Raw genomic sequence first — 18,004 nt, 5'->3', positions numbered from 1 at the left:
TATTCAAAACTAATTAATTCCATAACTTATGTGTTTAAAGTAGTTTTAATCCAAAAACTCTTCAAGTTCCATAACTTGAGGACAAGTTATGGAAGACTTTAAACTAATAAAAGAACTAACTTTTCCTTATTTTATAACTTATGGATTTAATTATGGTTACATATTTTTCTTTAATGAAGTGACTCTTGAACTTCCATAACTTGAGGACAAGTTATGGAGTCATAAAAAATTATTCAATGACACAAGACTCTTCATTTTGTAACCATTGCCAACTTTTATGAGTTTTATGAGTCTTTAATGTGACTCTTCATGTAACTTGAGGACAAGTTACACAAACACATTTTATACTCAACTCTTAGATTAAAATGGATTGAAAACAACTATTTCAATTAACTTTTCTATTAATCTAAGCAACTCATAAGAACAAGATAATTCAAATCAAACTTTTTCATGTAATTAGTCTAAACCTTAAACTAATACAAAACATGAATCTATTGACAATTATCTTTGAAAATGGATTAGCATGAACATTACCACATCAAAAACAAGTTTATAAGTTCAAAAACAACTTAGGGTAATGTTCCTAGTCCATTTCTAGCCAAAAAACTCGAAAATATGCTGTCTGGGGGTCCAACTCGTCGAGTGCATGAACCAACTCGGCGAGTTGGATCGATTTGATCACTTTTTAGGCATGGACTCGCCGAGTCTCCTGATGGACTCACCGAGTCTGATGATCAGACAGCACCAAATTCGTTTTTTTCAGCTTCTATTGCAGGTATAACAAGAAAACAAGCCTAGGTTCTGATACCACTGTTTGGTTTTGAGCATTCTAACACTCCTAAGTGTACATGCAACCCTAAATAGCTTGGATCTATGTTTTCTCTATTATACATGCAAATAAGAACTTCCAAGGTGTTATCCTAATCTAGCATACAAAAACAATGAATGTAACAAGATAAAATACATACCTCTTTGATGTAGAAAGTCTTCATGAAGCTTGAGTGCCTAGCCCCAATAGTGTGGAAGCCTCAAATGGAATCACAATCACCAAAACACTTAGAATAACTTGAGAGAATTCTACAACTCATAAAATCGGCTAGCCCTTTCACTTCACACACTAGTGGCCGATTTTGGTCAAGAATAAGATGCTTATATAGTTAGGGTTACACCATGTAAACCCTAATTGACATGGCCTTTCATTTCCATGATCCATGGGTACAAATACACCATGGAGCATCCATGGACCATCCTATGGGTTTTAGCCCAACTTGATTATCCATGGAGCATTAGCCCACTATACAAGTATGGATGATTTACACAATCAACCGATATATTTAATTAGTCTTCTTTTGATCACTTAATTAATCCTAGATTAATTCTTGATGAATACTAATTAAATAATCTTATTATTCTTATTATTAATATACTAGAACTTATAATATATTAATAACCATAAGTGTCTTATTTCTCTCATTATAGTCTATCCAAGTGCATGATGGTATGCAACCCAAATGGACCATGCCGGGTCGGGTCAAGTCTTACCAATTATAGTTATGGACTTAGACATTAATCCAACAGTCCTATGTGGCGTCAGTTATGAAACAATTCCACATTCCTTAAGATAGTCGTGGAACTCGATACTAAGATACTCTCCACCCTGATCGGATCGGAGCATCTATATCTTCCTACCCAACTGATTCTCCACTTATTGTTTAAACTCTTTGAACTTTTCAAAGGTTTCTGACTTATGCTTGATTAATTAGACATACCCATACCTACTATAATCATCAGTAAAAGCCACATAGAAGTGGTTAGCATCCCTTGTAGCGGATCTGAAGGGTCCACACACATTTGTGTGTATGAGTTCCAACAAACCCTCACCCCTTTCACATGAACCAGTGAAGGGTGACTTGGTCATCTTTCCAAGCAAACAAGATTCACAAGTGTCGTCCTACTTTAAGTCAAATGACTCCAAGACTCCATCCTTTTGGAGTTAGGCTATGTGTTTCTTATTAACATGTCCAAGATGACAATGCCATAAGCATGCTTTATCCAAACTATTGGACGAATCGATATGCAACACATTATTTCCTATGTTATCTACAACCATCACAATTTTATATATACCATTACAAGGTAATGCTTCAAAATGAAATGTACCATTATAATAAGCATTAATACTACCAATTTCATTATTAAAAAAAGGTAAAGCCTTGTTTATACGAACTATGAAAGGAAATAATATTTCTCGTCATATAAGACGAGTAGCAACAATTGTTCAGTTCTAAATTTAACCCACTACTAAGCAATAAAGTATAAACTCCAATCTTGGTGACAGTCGACCTTTTCCTATTCCATATGATCAAGTTCATCTTCTCGTGCTCCACATCCCTACTTCCTTTTAGTCCCTGCAAATCAGAACAAATGTGAAAACGACATCCTGTATCAAGGACCCAAGAATTAGTATGTGACGAATTATTAGACAAAATAATGCAAATACCCGCAAAGGAGTGTTTGATCTTCCCATCCTTTATGTCCTGCGCATATTTGGGACAGCTTCACTTCCAGTGCCCTTTTTCATGACAATGGAAATACTCGGCTTCCTTTTGATGGGTTTTAGCCATAAGAACATCCTATGTGCTCATACAAACCCTAATGCTTGGATCTAGGTTTCTCTGTTGTACATGCAATTCATCCAAGACTTTAAACCCTAGATCTTGCATATGATAATCAATATTAACATAATAATGGGTTTAAGATATTACCTTCATTGTTATGTAGCAATAACATTCTCAAATCCTCCTTATAATGACTTTAGAAAGCTTAGAGTCACAATTTTCACTCCTCTAATGGTTCACAAACACCAAGAGCAAGAGGATGAAGAATAATGAGAGTGGAGGCTGCCCAAAATGTGTGGAAAGCCTAATCAACAAGTTCACCACGTTTTTGGGGCTTAAGGGTTCTTTAAATAGTGAGGCTATTAGGGTTATCTAACAAGGAAACCCTAGTTTGGATGCTTAAGCCCTAAGCAACCCATGGAATCCTTCCTTAAAGGCCTAGGACGATTTCTAATGGGTTTCCTCATAGAATTCATCCACCCCGTTAATATGGAGTCCATTAGCTCAATATTCAACTATCACACAATTGACAGTTCTAGTCCCTTATGTTTAATTAATGTCTTTTAGCGACAAACTTAATTCTTATTAATTCTTGACTAATATTAATTAAACAATATGATTTCTCCTTTAATATATTATTCTCATAATATATTAATAAATCGTAATTAATCCTTTCTCTCCATAATTCATCCTATCAAGTTGCTTTGGTGAAGGCAACCCAAAAGAACCATGCACCATCGGGTCAAGTACATACCAAAATAGTTATGGACATAGACACTAATCCAACAGTCTCCCACTTGGATAAGTCTAATAACTATTCTGCGTATAACTTCAGATCCTGATCTGCAATCGTAGCTTTCCAAATCCGCTGTCAACTCTAATCTTATCAGATACACGTGTCCTTTAGATAATGGATCATATATTCCTCTATTCTAGATATCGTACAGATATGAGACATGAACTTAATCATTCCCTCTATACTATTTCCCGACTTCCGATTTATGATGACTGACAACAGACTACAATTGAACACATCAATTTAGTCCCGGCTTGGCCAAGCGCTTAGGTGCCATCACTAAATCATCGAGGGGCCCAAATATATCGCTTTTATCCTACATTGGATAAAAGGAATGGATAAACTTTGACTCAATGCTCGCTTGCACTCACTTATCGAATTACACACAACAATATGTTTTATAACACCAAGTTACTGGTGCGTTTCCATATTATCAATGTGCAACCGACTCCCAAGATACAACTCACACATCTCGGTTTCAAGAATATAAGATGTTATCGTTTCACCAATCACTTGTGATACAATTCATGAAGTGATCCAAGTGAGCATGGGTTTAATCCAATGCTCAAATCATATTCATAAGCACTCATGAACGTTGCAGCAAACAATTGCTTATGTCTAATACACTTTAGACAATCTACACACCCATTCATGACAATCTTCATTCATACCTACTTCCAACATATGAACGACTTTGGCCCGTTCGAATACTTTGACTGTTCTGAACCAATTAAATTATTCAGGAAGTCAAAACATGCAAAGTGAAACACAAGAATAATACGAATCCCATATGGCCTCAAACCTTTGAGTATAAATAAAACACCTTTTATTTATCACCATATCGATTACTCATTATTTGTTGTTTCGGGTAATCAACTTCTTACTTAAATTATTACTACACTTGTCCCATGCTCTTAGCATGCACACAATGTTTACCTACGGTCCTTACTTTGTGAAATAGATCAAATGAACACATTTCCAATTATACTCATTTCACAACTCCTAATCGTTTTCACAAGTGAAAGAATATCAAATTCATGCCACTTATAGAATATGCTAGATTCTAACATTTTATGCAATGATCCTTTCACAATGTCATAGTACAAAAGTCACAATGACTATTGCCAATGAAATTACAAAGTCCTCTATCTGAGATTGTTACAATACAATTCCATAGACGTGATGTCTCTCACTCAAAGTACATTCCTTGAACATCCTTTTGCATAAAATTTTCTAATCTAGACATAGACTCTCAATATCCAACTCCTAATATGGAACCATTTCCATATTTTCCATATGACAACTCATTCTTAATAGAATCTTATCTATTCATAATAATGTCGATATGGTCCACCCAATACTATACTTCCAACTACTCACAAGCGACCAATCCTTGACGAACTTTGGATCGTCCTTTGATAGTTGTTTAATTATCTTAGTCAAAACCAATTCTTGTCCTTTTTCCTTCTAAATGCGCTAGACATTTGGAAAATTTTAGAATGGTCAAATACTATAGCACTTGCAATCGATCCTTTACCCGAAGCGTATAAGACACGATGCATAATGTCTTACATAAAGATCTGATACTTTATCAATCTTCTGCCATAATATTTTATGTGTCACATTCTCATAATTCGATTTATGAAGAGGGATGCCATAATCATAATCGAAATTTGAGAACACACTAGGTATCCTTGACTAAATTTATTAACATTCCACAACCTAAGCCTTTATATTTGAAATGAAGCATAATATTATCTCCCTTAATTATAACAAAACAACTTTTCAACCCTTGCGACTTTTCAAAGTATAACTCTTGTTTTCTATAATTAATATTGCTAACTTGCAATACTTTCCATAATAATCATACAAGAACAACATTTATGCTCCCACTATCATGATGATTATTATCATATAAGCATAACATTTATGCTCCCACTAGCCTTGACATGTATTCAGAAAACAATACCTATTGAATTTCTTAAGTTCATATTTCTAATACCTAATGTTTTGATAATCTTTTATCTAAGCTTCTCAAACTTATACACCTTTACCTTAGATAACTCATATGTGTGTCTAAACAATTCAGACTAATTGCCAAATCTCACAATTCGAGTCATTGAAAGGGATACCGTAACCATAATCGAATTCGAGAATCCAATTTTCACAATTACTATCTTCTTAAAATCTCTCTTAGTGAAAGCATTTCCTCACAGTCATTTTCACGAAGGAGGGAATCTTATGAAACTTAGATTTGAATGGTGTATGTGTTCCTATCCATGTGAATTTGTCAAAACCAAATTTTGCGACAAATCCAAACTCATATGGACCGAACTTTCTCAATCTTGATTTCTTGCCTTATGGTAACACGAGTGCCCACCATGTCTTCCAAGTAGTTAAGCAGCTCACCCTTTCTTATCAATGTACTTTTCATTTATCAAGGTCCTTGCCTTTTATGCGTTCAAATGAGAACTCATAGAACTCATATGCATAATTAACTCGATTGGAACGACACAGAAACAAGATAGTGTCAACACGATAGGTTGTAAACCTCAAATCGTGTGCTAGTGATGTTCGATAAGGTTTATTCTTGATTTGTTCTAGAAACCTTTCAAGACCATTAAGACTCCCACTGGCTCCTTGACATATAAGATTCTCTTGTCAATAAACATTTCTTGACAAACAAATATTCAAGAGTTTGTGTAGCTTTTATCAAGACAAAACACTTCATAAAATCGGTCTGAGTTAGTCTTTGTCTTATCGTAGACATCACAACTTTACACATTTTGATGATTGTTATAAACCTTCTTAAGACTTGTCACTCAATGTCACAATCTTAACTCTAAGACTTGTTTTGGAACGAAGTATGATTGACTTCTTAATTTAACCATTTCTTCAATTCTTGATTCCTCTTCTCAGACATACAATTGTACTAAGACTCACTTAGAGGATCAATTGAGATATGGTTCTTAATCATTAAGACCTATCATAAAACATAATAAAAAGGTACTCTCCCTTCTTCTTAGAATAAAGAAAGTTTTATCTTTCTGCCTACTTGATTCTTCTTATTCGTTCTGCTATTGATTTAAACTCTTTCAATCAATTCAGAATTACACTTAATCTTATAAGTATAATCATATTTACTAAACTTTTAGTAAATCATGACTAATATCTTTGTTACTCTTGTGGTGTACTTGATCAACACACAACTTTGTGTACTCGATCTCTTAGTCCTTCACCTGACACTTTGTCAACGAATTAGTCTAATTTCCAAATATGAAACTTCTCATTCATCATGCAATACTTGTTGTATGATTCCATGTTTCTATCCAATTGAAACTTGGGCGATGAGAAACTTTCCCTATTTGATAATTTCTTGACCTTTTCACAAATAACATAATTAAGACTCAAATCCATTAGAAACTTACAAACATCAATTTTTCATACATGCCATTGTAAGGATAAATAAATAATATAAAATCAGAATTTATTTTATTGCGGAAAAATTTGTCCTTACAATGCAATTCAATTGAAAAACTATGTTAACACATATTTCTTTAGCAATCTTATTCTAGCTCCAAGTAGTAGCACAAGATTCTAATCGTCAAGTAATGCGATCGAAATCCATTTCTTCACGATTAGATTCCGCTCACTTCTTTCCTTAAGCTTCCTCTCTTTTCATCGATCCTATAAGACATCGAAATGTAATCTTATCACATCATCTATTAAGAATCTAGAATAGGAACTTAAAAGAGTTAGTTAATGGATTTTACCTAAAGCAGAGCCATACGTTTTGACTCTCCCATCTCTTAGATCTCTTAGGTAAATATGGCAGCTTCGTCTCCAATGCCCATTCTCTTGGCAATAAAAGCAAATTGACTCCTTTGGAACAGCACACGGAACTACTTCTGACTTTGCCTTTCTCTTATGATCAAACTTTTCGATCATGGCATGCCTTTCGTTGCCATTGCCTATATCCATAGAGGTCTGGAGGGCTGATCTACTAATCAACTTTGCTTTTCCAGTGCGCCAAATCATTGCTGATTCAGCAACAATAAGCATATAGGTGAGATCAATGAGGGTTATGTCATGGTTCATCATATAGTACTCTCTTACGAACTCACTATATGATTTAGGAAGTGACTGAAGAACCCAGTCAACAGCCAGCTCCTCACAGACAACAGATCCCAACATTCTTAATCTATCAATGTGTGACTTTATCTCTAGGACGTGTGTAACGCCCGCAAATCTGGGCTAGTCAAATTAGAGGCAATAGGGGTCGAAAACAACTTTTCGACAAAAGATTATTTAGAATAAATAATCTTAACCAAGTTGTAGAGTATGTTACAAGGTTTTCGTACATATAAAGAACGCCGAAAACCGAGTTATAACGAAGAAGTTATGACCTGTTGAAGTTTCGCGACGGAACCGGCACGATACCGGGAAGCGTAAATAGTGAATTTACGATAGAGCGAGATTTAGCCTTAGCGATCTAAAAGAAAGTCATATAATATGTTAAACTAAGAACATCAATAAAAAGAACGCCCAAATCTGACTTCGTATGAGGAAGTTATGATTTTTCTAAGATTTAGCATAGCAGTGCACAGCCCGAAATCTGAATTTTAGATCGGTCGATTTTTAGCCGACGGGATCTAAATGAAAGTTGTAGTACTCGTAAATACCAACGCGTGGATATAAAGAACGTCGATAATAGAGCTCGTATGCAAAAGTTATGGACGAAGCTTAGTCCCTACTTTTCGAGCGCGGCGAATTCGATACAGTTTCGTAAATACGAGATAGAATGAGAATTAGCCAACGAGGTCTAAATGAGAGTTGAAGATCTCATTAATAGGAACTCAACAGTAAAAAGACAGACAAAAATGGAGCTCGTATGCGAAAGTTATGGACGAAGCTTAGTCCCTACTTTTCGAGCGCGGCGAATTCGATACAGTTTTGTAAATCCGAGATAGAATGAGAATTAGCCAACGAGGTCTAAATGAAAGTTGAAGATCTCATTAATAGGAACTCAACGGTAAAAAGACAGACAAAAACGGAGCTCGTATGCAAAAGTTACGGACGAAGCTTAGAGACTACTTTACTATAAAACTCCTATAAATACAAGGGTGAACTCCTCATATTTTCTTCACACCATAAGCCTCTCTTTCTCTCTCTAACTTCTCTCTAGCCTCCCTAAACCCCTCCCAAGTCTACGGAACCTCCCTAGCACGAGAAGAAAGCCCCGGAGCGCCCGACGGCTCCGAGAAGAAAAGCTTTCGGCTTGGAAACGCTGCTCCAGCGAAGACCGGTTTTTAATAAAAACTCGCTGTAAGTGAGCTACGCCTATACTATATTTAATATAGATTTTATTTAATTATAGTAACATTATTAGGACCTTAAAATAATTATTTGGGCTATTATTATGAGTTATATTGAGTGTTATTTAACGCTTATATAATAGTAATAATAGCTAGACTATTAATTAGTCGTGGTTAACGTTAAAAACTAAACCCTAGTGGTATTGACACTAGGTTTTGTCGAGGAAAATTGTTTTGAGATAACGAAGTGTTGTCTGAGTTCGGAATCACCACCTAATCAGGTGAGTGCATAGTTACTTTCATCTTACACATAGATATGAAGTATTTTATTATAAATTTACGTGCTATGTGTGCATATTGTCTAAATACTTGCTGTCTATGCTGGTGAAAGATTTTTATACATGTTTTAAATGATGTAAACTGTATAAAGTATTTTATATCTACAAGATATGTTGGGTAAAACATGGGTAGATGAATGATGATGGATAAAAGCTGAAATAGAGGAACATTAGTAGTACGGACCTAGTGCCCTATAGGTATACATTGGCAGCAGTGGACCTAGTACCCTATAGATGAGCACTGGCAGCTGCGCCACAACCCGTAGATGATTTAGATCTACGGTAAACGTCCTAGCAGCTGCGCTCCAAGGATAGTATCGGCAGCTGCGCCTAATAAGGAGCCTTATGACCATGACAGTAGTGTTTAAAGGTCAATACCGGCAGAAGCGCCTCATAGAAAATGTCCTAATTCTGGCAGCTGAGCCTAAGTGACAATATTAGCAGCTGCGCTTGACCAATGTGTCATTGGCAACAATGGACTTCATGTTGTTTCCTTAGGATGATCCTTAGGAATGAATGAATGAGAAATAGCTGATTCTTAGGGTAGATCCTTAAGAATAAAGAAGATAATGGGGATGGGTAATTGGGTTGATTGTTTGATTGTTTAAACATAATAATTATATTATTGTGGGTTGAAAACCCTATGTACTCACCAGGTTTCCCAACCTGACCCACTCAGTTTATTTATATCACAGGTGTTGATATGAAGTGATATTACACTGAGAGATTTAAAGAGATGTAGATCACTAGTGTAAATAATTGTAAGTTCTGTTTATGCTTATGTTTCTGTATTAACGATGACATCCCAAACGTTTTAAAATGAAATAAATACGTTTCTTCGAAAATGTTTTAATAACGTATTTACCATGTTTTTCTGGGAACAAATTCCGCAACATTTTTATAAAATGAAGTACTCTGATTTTTATAAAGCATAAACAACATCGGTCTTTTTTGGCCGTGAAAATGGGGATGTCACAGTTGGTATCAGAGCATTAGTTTAAGCGAACTAGGAATATGGATTTATTTCTAGACTTAAACTTAGAATGCTAAGCGATGATTGTGAGGTGTGAGCACTAGCTTATTTTAGGAATTATGCCTAAAATGCTTTTATGTGCTAAATGCTTTATGCCTTATATGCTGTTATTTATTCGGATCTATGGTGTGTTGCCGACCGGATCTGGAAACCTTATATGTTTAGGATTCTAAACGTACGACTACGATATTAGAACTAGCATGTAAACGTTTCGGAGTGATAAGGATGATTTAAACGTCAATCCTAAGTAAAGGTCTAGATTCACCTTATTCGGTGTATAGATCAAGATGGCAAGGACCCGTAGCGGAAACGTGAATGCAAATGAGAATAGGAACCAACCCCTAGTGGTTCAGCAAATACCTGTTGTAGAAGAAGTTGCACCTGAGCCAGTCACGATGGCTAGAGTTCAAGCCATGATTCGGGCTATGCGAACTGAATAAAGGGAAGAAATGAGGAGGATGTCGAATAGGGACGAACCTACTATGCCCAATGAGCAACCCGAGCTGATTCCCGAGCAATCGGAGGAAGGAAACTACAGTCGCCAAGTGAGTCAAGTGGGGACTCAAGATGGCCTGGAGAGGAGAAACGACAAGGATGGGCGAATGTACAAGAATTTCTTGGGTGCGAAACCACCAAGTCTCTCAGGAAGCCCAAAGCCTGTTGAGATTATGGATTGGATCTCCGAGATGGAAATGGTGTTTGAGAGCTGCGACTGTAGCGAGAAACAGAAGAATGTCTTCGCCGTAAGACAACTGAAAACTGGAGTCTTGAGCTGGTGGAAGCTATTGGCAGATACGATGCCACGAGGAGAAGCCTTAAGGATGTCATGGGAAGAGTTCTTGGAACAGTTGAAAATGCAGTACTGCTCGGAGATAGATCTGATAGACCTAAAGAACGAGTTTCAGAACCTGAAGAAAGGGAAGATGAGTGTTGATGAGTATGCCACCGCATTCACCAAGAGGATGAAGCTATTCCCCTACTTGGTGCCTTCTAAACTCTCCAAGATTGATAGGTTTGCTAACGGACTGCCCACTGACTTTGGCCCAATGGTCAAAATGGCAACTACCTTGAAAACAGCTGTTAGGGCAGCTAAGAACGTAGAGGCCCAGGTAAGAGAAAATGGTCTAGAAAAAGATAAGTCAGGAGAGAAGAGGAAGTTTGAAGGATCTTCAAGGTCCAAAAAGGAAAGCAAGACTACCCAAAGAGAGAGGGGGCTACAAAGCCATATGTGCCGCCAAAGCAAAAGGCGAGAACATTTCAAATGATTCTTGACGAAGCAGATGACAATGCGAAGATTCAGGAGTTAACGCTTGACATCCAAGGATCGAGTTATGGAGTAATCGTGTAGATAGTACCTCGCGATGTAGCCTGTTAGGGGCATAGTTTAGGGTGAACTTGAACACCTATGTAAACATTTTAAGGAATAATATAAAACCTTCGTTTTGATATTTTATGTGTTAAACTGTTATGTGATTTTCTTGTATGGTGACTTGGAAAACTGCGAGACAATACTTGGGACGGGTATGAGTAGGTGTGGATGGTAGTAGAGGCCTATACTACCGGAAGCACAGGACTCACACTTGGATCAGGGAAAGTCACAAGGTTACCAAGAAGCTAGTAATTGATTTCTTTTTATTCAAGTGTGTTGTTACCATCGTTTCGGTAATGACTAAGAAGATTGTTGATATTCCAACCCTAGTGGTCATATCGAATCGAGTCCGACTACGATGAGTATGTTGTGTGGTTCAGAGAACCAAGTTTGATGTAGCGTCTGACTTAAACCAAACGGTTGAAATCAAAGCGATCAATAGAAGTATCGCACTTGTTGTTAAAGAAGTTGGTGGTTAGAAATGCCTAATGTTAAAGTGTGATTATATCACATTAGAACATGAAGGAAGGCATAGTCTGTTTTAGAATTTAACTCTAAGAGACCTAAGTCTAAGTGTTGCAACATACGATGATAGGTCATTAGAATATGACACATCGATATATAGTAGTAATAAAAGAACTTATCTCAAGTCCGTATCCAGCAGGGATCGAGATTGTGACTTGAAGGTCATAATTTGGAGTCTAACCTGAGGTAGAGAGCAGGTGCACGATCGAGTACACTTACAGTCAATGAGTTTAAAAGATAGAATTGAAGGAATGTAGAAGTTATAATTATTACCTAGGATGAAGAGATGACGTATGGAGTCATTATACGACCCTGTTTTGTTGATGATTCCGGGACGTAATCATCCTAAGGGGGAGATAATTGTAACGCCCGCAAATCTGGGCTAGTCAAATTAGAGGCAATAGGGGTCGAAAACAACTTTTCGACAAAAGATTATTTAGAATAAATAATCTTAACCAAGTTGTAGAGTATGTTACAAGGTTTTCGTACATATAAAGAACGCCGAAAACCGAGTTATAACGAAGAAGTTATGACCCGTTGAAGTTTCGCGACGGAACCGGCACGATACCGGGAAGCGTAAATAGTGAATTTACGATAGAGCGAGATTTAGCCTTAGCGATCTAAAAGAAAGTCGTAGAATATGTTAAACTAAGAACATCAATAAAAAGAACGCCCAAATCTGACTTCGTATGAGGAAGTTATGATTTTTCTAAGATTTAGCATAGCAGTGCACAACCCGAAATCTAAATTTTAGATCGGTCGATTTTTAGCCGACGGGATCTAAATGAAAGTTGTAGTACTCGTAAATACCAACGCGTGGATATAAAGAACGTCGATAATAGAGCTCGTATGCAAAAGTTATGGACGAAGCTTAGTCCCTACTTTTCGAGCGCGGCGAATTCAATACAGTTTCGTAAATACGAGATAGAATGAGAATTAGCCAACAAGGTCTAAATGAGAGTTGAAGATCTCATTAATAGGAACTCAATGGTAAAAAGACAGACAAAAATGGAGCTCGTATGCGAAAGTTATGGACGAAGCTTAGTCCCTACTTTTCGAGCGCGGCGAATTCGATACAGTTTTGTAAATCCGAGATAGAATGAGAATTAGCCAACGAGGTCTAAATGAAAGTTGAAGATCTCATTAATAGGAACTCAACGGTAAAAAGACAGACAAAAACGGAGCTCGTATGCAAAAGTTACGGACGAAGCTTAGAGACTACTTTACTATAAAACTCCTATAAATACAAGGGTGAACTCCTCATATTTTCTTCACACCATAAGCCTCTCTTTCTCTCTCTAACTTCTCTCTAGCCTCCCTAAACCCCTCCCAAGTCTACGGAACCTCCCTAGCACGAGAAGAAAGCCCCGGAGCGCCCGACGGCTCCGAGAAGAAAAGCTTTCGGCTTGGAAACGCTGCTCCAGCGAAGACCGGTTTTTAATAAAAACTCGCTGTAAGTGAGCTACGCCTATACTATATTTAATATAGATTTTATTTAATTATAGTAACATTATTAGGACCTTAAAATAATTATTTGGGCTATTATTATGAGTTATATTGAGTGTTATTTAACGCTTATATAATAGTAATAATAGCTAGACTATTAATTAGTCGTGGTTAACGTTAAAAACTAAACCCTAGTGGTATTGATACTAGGTTTTGTCGAGGAAAATTGTTTTGAGATAACGAAGTGCTGTCTGAGTTCGGAATCACCACCTAATCAGGTGAGTGCATAGTTACTTTCATCTTACACATAGATATGAAGTATTTTATTATAAATTTACGTGCTATGTGTGCATATTGTCTAAATACTTGCTGTCTATGCTGGTGAAAGATTTTTATACATGTTTTAAATGATGTAAACTGTATAAAGTATTTTATATCTACAAGATATGTTGGGTAAAACATGGGTAGATGAATGATGATGGATAAAAGTTGAAATAGAGGAACATTAGTAGTACGGACCTAGTGCCCTATAGGTATACATTGGCAGCAGTGGACCTAGTACCCTATAGATGAGCACTGGCAGCTGCGCCACAACCCGTAGATGATTTAGATCTACGGTAAACGTCCTAGCAGCTGCGCTCCAAGGATAGTATCGGCAGCTGCGCCTAATAAGGAGCCTTATGACCATGACAGTAGTGTTTAAAGGTCAATACCGGCAGAAGCGCCTCATAGAAAATGTCCTAATTCTGGCAGCTGAGCCTAAGTGACAATATTAGCAGCTGCGCTTGACCAATGTGTCATTGGCAACAATGGACTTCATGTTGTTTCCTTAGGATGATCCTTAGGAATGAATGAATGAGAAATAGCTGATTCTTAGGGTAGATCCTTAAGAATAAAGAAGATAATGGGGATGGGTAATTGGTTTGATTGTTTGATTGTTTAAACATAATAATTATATTATTGTGGGTTGAAAACCCTATGTACTCACCAGGTTTCCCAACCTGACCCACTCAGTTTATTTATATCACAGGTGTTGATATGAAGTGATATTACACTGAGAGATTTAAAGAGATGTAGATCACTAGTGTAAATAATTGTAAGTTCTGTTTATGCTTATGTTTCTGTATTAACGATGACATCCCAAACGTTTTAAAATGAAATAAATACGTTTCTTCGAAAATGTTTTAATAACGTATTTACCATGTTTTTCTGGGAACAAATTCCGCAACATTTTTATAAAATGAAGTACTCTGATTTTTATAAAGCATAAACAACATCGGTCTTTTTTGGCCGTGAAAATGGGGATGTCACAGTTGGTATCAGAGCATTAGTTTAAGCGAACTAGGAATATGGATTTATTTCTAGACTTAAACTTAGAATGCTAAGCGATGATTGTGAGGTGTGAGCACTAGCTTATTTTAGGAATTATGCCTAAAATGCTTTTATGTGCTAAATGCTTTATGCCTTATATGCTGTTATTTATTCGGATCTATGGTGTGTTGCCGACCGGATCTGGAAACCTTATATGTTTAGGATTCTAAACGTACGACTACGATATTAGAACTAGCATGTAAACGTTTCGGAGTGATAAGGATGATTTAAACGTCAATCCTAAGTAAAGGTCTAGATTCACCTTATTCGGTGTATAGATCAAGATGGCAAGGACCCGTAGCGGAAACGTGAATGCAAATGAGAATAGGAACCAACCCCTAGTGGTTCAGCAAATACCTGTTGTAGAAGAAGTTGCACCTGAGCCAGTCACGATGGCTAGAGTTCAAGCCATGATTCGGGCTATGCGAACTGAATAAAGGGAAGAAATGAGGAGGATGTCGAATAGGGACGAACCTACTATGCCCAATGAGCAACCCGAGCTGATTCCCGAGCAATCGGAGGAAGGAAACTACAGTCGCCAAGTGAGTCAAGTGGGGACTCAAGATGGCCTGGAGAGGAGAAACGACAAGGATGGGCGAATGTACAAGAATTTCTTGGGTGCGAAACCACCAAGTCTCTCAGGAAGCCCAAAGCCTGTTGAGATTATGGATTGGATCTCCGAGATGGAAATGGTGTTTGAGAGCTGCGACTGTAGCGAGAAACAGAAGAATGTCTTCGCCGTAAGACAACTGAAAACTGGAGTCTTGAGCTGGTGGAAGCTATTGGCAGATACGATGCCACGAGGAGAAGCCTTAACGATGTCATGGGAAGAGTTCTTGGAACAGTTGAAAATGCAGTACTGCTCGGAGATAGATCTGATAGACCTAAAGAACAAGTTTCAGAACCTGAAGAAAGGGAAGATGAGTGTTGATGAGTATGCCACCGCATTCACCAAGAGGATGAAGCTATTCCCCTACTTGGTGCCTTCTAAACTCTCCAAGATTGATAGGTTTGCTAACGGACTGCCCACTGACTTTGGCCCAATGTTCAAAATGGCAACTACCTTGAAAACAGCTGTTAGGGCAGCTAAGAACGTAGAGGCCCAGGTAAGAGAAAATGGTCTAGAAAAAGATAAGTCAGGAGAGAAGCGGAAGTTTGAAGGATCTTCAAGGTCCAAAAAGGAAAGCAAGACTACCCAAAGAGAGAGGGGGCTACAAAGCCATATGTGCCGCCAAAGCAAAAGGCGAGAACATTTCAAATGATTCTTGACGAAGCAGATGACAATGCGAAGATTCAGGAGTTAACGCTTGACATCCAAGGATCGAGTTATGGAGTAATCGTGTAGATAGTACCTCGCGATGTAGCCTGTTAAGGGCATAGTTTAGGGTGAACTTGAACACCTATGTAAACATTTTAAGGAATAATATAAAACCTTCGTTTTGATATTTTATGTGTTAAACTGTTATGTGATTTTCTTGTATGGTGACTTGGAAAACTGCGAGACAATACTTGGGACGGGTATGAGTAGGTGTGGATGGTAGTAGAGGCCTATACTACCGGAAGCACAGGACTCACACTTGGATCAGGGAAAGTCACAAGGTTACCAAGAAGCTAGTAATTGATTTCGTTTTATTCAAGTGTGTTGTTACCATCGTTTCGGTAATGACTAAGAAGATTGTTGATATTCCAACCCTAGTGGTCATATCGAATCGAGTCCGACTACGATGAGTATGTTGTGTGGTTCAGAGAACCAAGTTTGATGTAGCGTCTGACTTAAACCAAACGGTTGAAATCAAAGCGATCAATAGAAGTATCGCACTTGTTGTTAAAGAAGTTGGTGGTTAGAAATGCCTAATGTTAAAGTGTGATTATATCACATTAGAACATGAAGGAAGGCATAGTCTGTTTTAGAATTTAACTCTAAGAGACCTAAGTCTAAGTGTTGCAACATACGATGATAGGTCATTAGAATATGACACATCGATATATAGTAGTAATAAAAGAACTTATCTCAAGTCCGTATCCAGCAGGGATCGAGATTGTGACTTGAAGGTCATAATTTGGAGTCTAACCTGAGGTAGAGAGCAGGTGCACGATCGAGTACACTTACAGTCAATGAGTTTAAAAGATAGAATTGAAGGAATGTAGAAGTTATAATTATTACCTAGGATGAAGAGATGACGTATGGAGTCATTATACGACCCTGTTTTGTTGATGATTCCGGGACGTAATCATCCTAAGGGGGAGATAATTGTAACGCCCGCAAATCTAGGCTAGTCAAATTAGAGGCAATAGGGGTCGAAAACAACTTTTCGACAAAAGATTATTTAGAATAAATAATCTTAACCAAGTTGTAGAGTATGTTACAAGGTTTTCGTACATATAAAGAACGCCGAAAACCGAGTTATAACGAAGAAGTTATGACCCGTTGAAGTTTCGCGACGGAACCGACACGATACCGGGAAGCGTAAATAGTGAATTTACGATAGAGCGAGATTTAGCCTTAGCGATCTAAAAGAAAGTCGTAGAATATGTTAAACTAAGAACATCAATAAAAAGAACGCCCAAATCTGACTTCGTATGAGGAAGTTATGATTTTTCTAAGATTTAGCATAGCAGTGCACAACCCGAAATCTAAATTTTAGATCGGTCGATTTTTAGCCGACGGGATCTAAATGAAAGTTGTAGTACTCGTAAATACCAACGCGTGGATATAAAGAACGTCGATAATAGAGCTCGTATGCAAAAGTTATGGACGAAGCTTAGTCCCTACTTTTCGAGCGCGGCGAATTCAATACAGTTTCGTAAATACGAGATAGAATGAGAATTAGCCAACAAGGTCTAAATGAGAGTTGAAGATCTCATTAATAGGAACTCAATGGTAAAAAGACAGACAAAAATGGAGCTCGTATGCGAAAGTTATGGACGAAGCTTAGTCCCTACTTTTCGAGCGCGGCGAATTCGATACAGTTTTGTAAATCCGAGATAGAATGAGAATTAGCCAACGAGGTCTAAATGAAAGTTGAAGATCTCATTAATAGGAACTCAACGGTAAAAAGACAGACAAAAACGGAGCTCGTATGCAAAAGTTACGGACGAAGCTTAGAGACTACTTTACTATAAAACTCCTATAAATACAAGGGTGAACTCCTCATATTTTCTTCACACCATAAGCCTCTCTTTCTCTCTCTAA

Source organism: Lactuca serriola, chromosome 4 (genome assembly GCF_051521515.1).
Source record: "Lactuca serriola cultivar US96UC23 chromosome 4, Lser_US96UC23_V15, whole genome shotgun sequence".
In the NCBI taxonomy this organism is placed as follows: Eukaryota; Viridiplantae; Streptophyta; class Magnoliopsida; order Asterales; family Asteraceae; genus Lactuca; species Lactuca serriola.
Note: the sequence above shows the minus strand (reverse complement) of the source record.